We start from the raw sequence: 3822 nt of genomic DNA on the forward strand, positions 1-3822 counted from the left end.
ACTTACCCTGCATATGTGTTGTTTCCTGGTAGTCTGCGCTGTCCTGCGATTCCTGTGACGATCTCCTCTGGGATGACGGCTGCCACCATCTCCTCCATCTCGTTCAGGGCCTCCTGCGGTGCTGGACTCGCACCTCAGTCTGCAGTGCTGCCTTCCTGTTCCTTGCCATTTTTTCCTTCGTCCTGCACTTGCAGTCATGCCAGCGTTTCTTGCACTCCGTGACAGTTCTCCGTAACTCTGCCACACTGTTGATCTTGTCGACAATTTGTTGCCAAATTGCCTCTCTCCTCCCAATTGGCAATTTTGAGGTGACGAAAAGTTGATGCTGGTGCTCCGTCACCTCTCTGACCAGTATTTCATGCTCCTCTGCACTGAAACAACACTTCCTTTTCTTCTTCTCCTTCTCCTAGGTATTGTCTGTGTCCTCCTGGCTGGTTCCTGGTCGATTGGAGTCTCCCTGGGGTCTCTCCTGGGATCCATTTTGGGGTTCCTTAGCACTGTTTGTGGCATTTACGCCACTTTTTGATGCTAATGCGGTGGAAAATGGCGCATATCCAGTTTGCGATGTCGCAAACTGGATTAGAGTCATTTTCCCCACGTTAACAACATTTTGCTTTACGACGCGGCACAATGTTTAGGGTAAAAAAAATTACTCTAACCCGTGCTTTGCGCCACCGTGTGTCAAAGTATAAATTTGACGCACTTGTGGCGCAAAGAAATGGCGTTAGCCCGCGTTAAAGTTTTTGACGCAAAACTTCAGGATCGAGAAGAAGGGTTGCTTGAGACTCTCCATGTCGGATACCTATCGCTGAGGAAGAGGGTGGAGAGTAGGTGCTGGACCACTGATTTCTTGAGTTGGAAGTAAAGTGGGGATGTGCAGTGAGTTAACACTAAAGACTTGCCAATCCTATGGTCAGGTTTCACCGCACGGGGTGGAAACATGGCTTTCTATTAACAGTAACAAACCTTCTTATAGACATTGCACCACAGCATTGACACATGTCTTGCACGTTCCAGACAAGCACTTCAGGCCTAGACATTTACATGGTGGACCACAGAGGGACAGGAGTGAAATGCACCTGACATTTTCACCTACAATGTAGTAGCTACCTCACCGTTACCTACAGCGCCACAGCACAGTGTGAGTCACTGATATGGGTGTGACCCAACAGGGCTGGGGTGCAGTTCAGTATCATATCTATATGTTCTCTTTATTAAGCGTGGTACATGGTTTTCCAGATCGATGTGGTTGCATATAGTTACATTTGCCCTGCTGCAACTGTGGATTGTAAATAAACCTCCCAGAATATGGCACCAAGCCAGCCAGCTCTATGTATGATTCTTTTTGAGTAAGACACACAATAGAGGAATTTCCTGAATCCACAACCAGGATGGACGAAATGTTGTTATTCAATATGAAGAATGATATGTTCCCATAGTAGTCGTTACCTATGCAGACCAAGAAGTCTACATTGCCCTGTAGAGGTTAGTCCAAACAATACCGAGGCAAGCAGCGAAGCCATCCCAAGGGTTTATCGAGCGCAAATGAGACTAAGGGGCTAAGTAAACGTATGTAAAAAATAAGGACACTGATTACACCAACTACACAGTGCACTATGTTTCAATCCATCAGGGTGCCACCTCTCAGCTCTACACTAAACGATATAACACTGTCTTTATAAATAAAAATGTTTGACGAATGTAACATATAAAAATACTTTTGGATGCAAATGTCTAGTTTTATGTCATATTTTAATATATATTGTTTAATTATTAATGTTCACATTTGATTTGCAATTATATGTTAATGCACATAACTCTTTGTGTCTGTGTAATCTTTGTCCGCATGTCAGTGTATTCCCTGGACCGATGTTAGTGTCTTCTCTGTCCCAGTTTGTTTGCCTGTCACAGGGTCAGAGAGTATTCACTATCTTTGTGTGTTCCCTCATCCAGTGTGTGCATCTGTCCCAGTATCCCAGTCAGTCGGTGTTAGTGTCTTCCTATCTAGTATGGCTGCTTTCATGTCAGTGATGGTTTTGGGGTGGGTCCTTACTGGTACCAGTGAGTGCAGATGCAGTTCCAGTGTTGGTTCCCCCGGGCGTAGGGGTGTTTCCAGTGTTGGTGTAAATGGGCGCCGGGGTAGAGTTTGTGCCGGTGTGTGCTGTTGCTGTGACCGTGTTAGTGCCACTTTGTGTAAGTACTGAGCTGGTGCCAGTGGGTTTAGGTGCAGTGCCAGTGTAGGTGCCACTGGTGTAGGTGCTGAGCTGGTGAGAGTGGATACAAGTGCAGTTACAAGGTAGGTGCCTTTGGCTGTTGGGTGTAGAGTTGGTGCTAGTGGGTAAAGGTGCAATTTTACAATATGAACTACTCTACGTGGTAGTCTAAGTGCATGGGTTCTAACCAGATTTAGTGAGAAATACGCTTAAACTGGTGACGATTATCTAAAATGTTGGAGTCCACTGAACGAAAGCCTGCCATTTAATGCTCAAATGGGTACACTATGAATTCCTTTCATTTCCATTTGACAATCCTCTTGCAAATTCAGCCTTGGCTCCAGGAATCAACCATTGCCTAAAAGTATGGATTATAATCCTCTCCTAACTAGATTGTTCAACTATAGAGCCATCCCGCATGCTTGAATTTAAACAGTAACATACAATGAGATCGGGTGAGGTTCATAAACGAGAGTAGCAAGGGTAGGTGTTATGTATCAGTGAAAAAAGAAATAAGGGATAAGAGGAGTGAGTCAGACGGAGCAGCCACGGGGAATTGTTAGCAAGGCGAGTGATCAAGTCAGTTCCAGATTATAAAAGATTTAAAGCCAGGACAGGACCATATACTAAATATACTTGTGACCCGTGACTCTATGCCGAAACTAGTTTCTTTCTCAAAATTAATGTACCGCATTACTCGTTCACACAATACCTTCAAAATCATAACACCGCCACTGGTGGTTACCATGTTCTCTCTCGCCCCTCCACCTTTGGAGGTTTGCGCCTACCTGTTCTCTGGTACAAGACACTACCAAAATTGTTATTACCACCAGTACCCTGGCCACAATGGCCCACCTCCTATAGACAGCTTGAGCGCTCAGTTAGCCTTGAGAAAGCTCCAGCCCTGTGTGTTGTTTAAGGGACAAAAATGTGTTGGCTGACCTTTTTGTTGTATATAGCACAAATATTGAGCTGAAATGCCAATGAAATAAATTACCATTCACGAAATGTAGAACTTGATCATATTTGACCAATTAATTATTAGAGATTGATCCCTGAAACGTATTTCATTATTCTACTGACTACCCAATAACTCTTTAAAAGAAGGACAGGCCTATGAGCCTAAAACCCAGTTCCACTGTCGTAAGGATTTTCGTATCTCTGTGAGACTGCAGGATTAGGGGCAGCAGCACCTCTGCTTGTAGACGACTGAGTCACTGCTACACCAGTTGGCAGCTGTCTGCCCAATCCTTCCAGTTCCCTAGCAGGACCTCATCAAAACCCAAAATAGTAACGGTGATCTCTGGCAGCCTAGCGCATAGACTTTGAAAACCTCTCAGGGAAATCACGGTGGAACAAGCCTTTTCTCTCATCAGCAATAAGTCTCTTACATACACACACACAGGCAAAAAATAAGATGCAGGATAGTTTTCAATACATTTATTGAAAAAACTGTAATCTGCGATAAAATGCATGAGCTGCAATAATTAGGATAGTAACAAGTGACAAAATCAGGATTGTAAAAATAAGCAATGTAAATATGAACATCCCCAACACATTGCAATAAACATGAAAATGCAAATTTCTCCCTAAAGCGTACTTTCTACCC

The sequence above is a fragment of the Pleurodeles waltl genome, chromosome 11 (genome assembly GCF_031143425.1).
Source record: "Pleurodeles waltl isolate 20211129_DDA chromosome 11, aPleWal1.hap1.20221129, whole genome shotgun sequence".
Lineage (NCBI taxonomy): Eukaryota > Metazoa > Chordata > Amphibia > Caudata > Salamandridae > Pleurodeles > Pleurodeles waltl.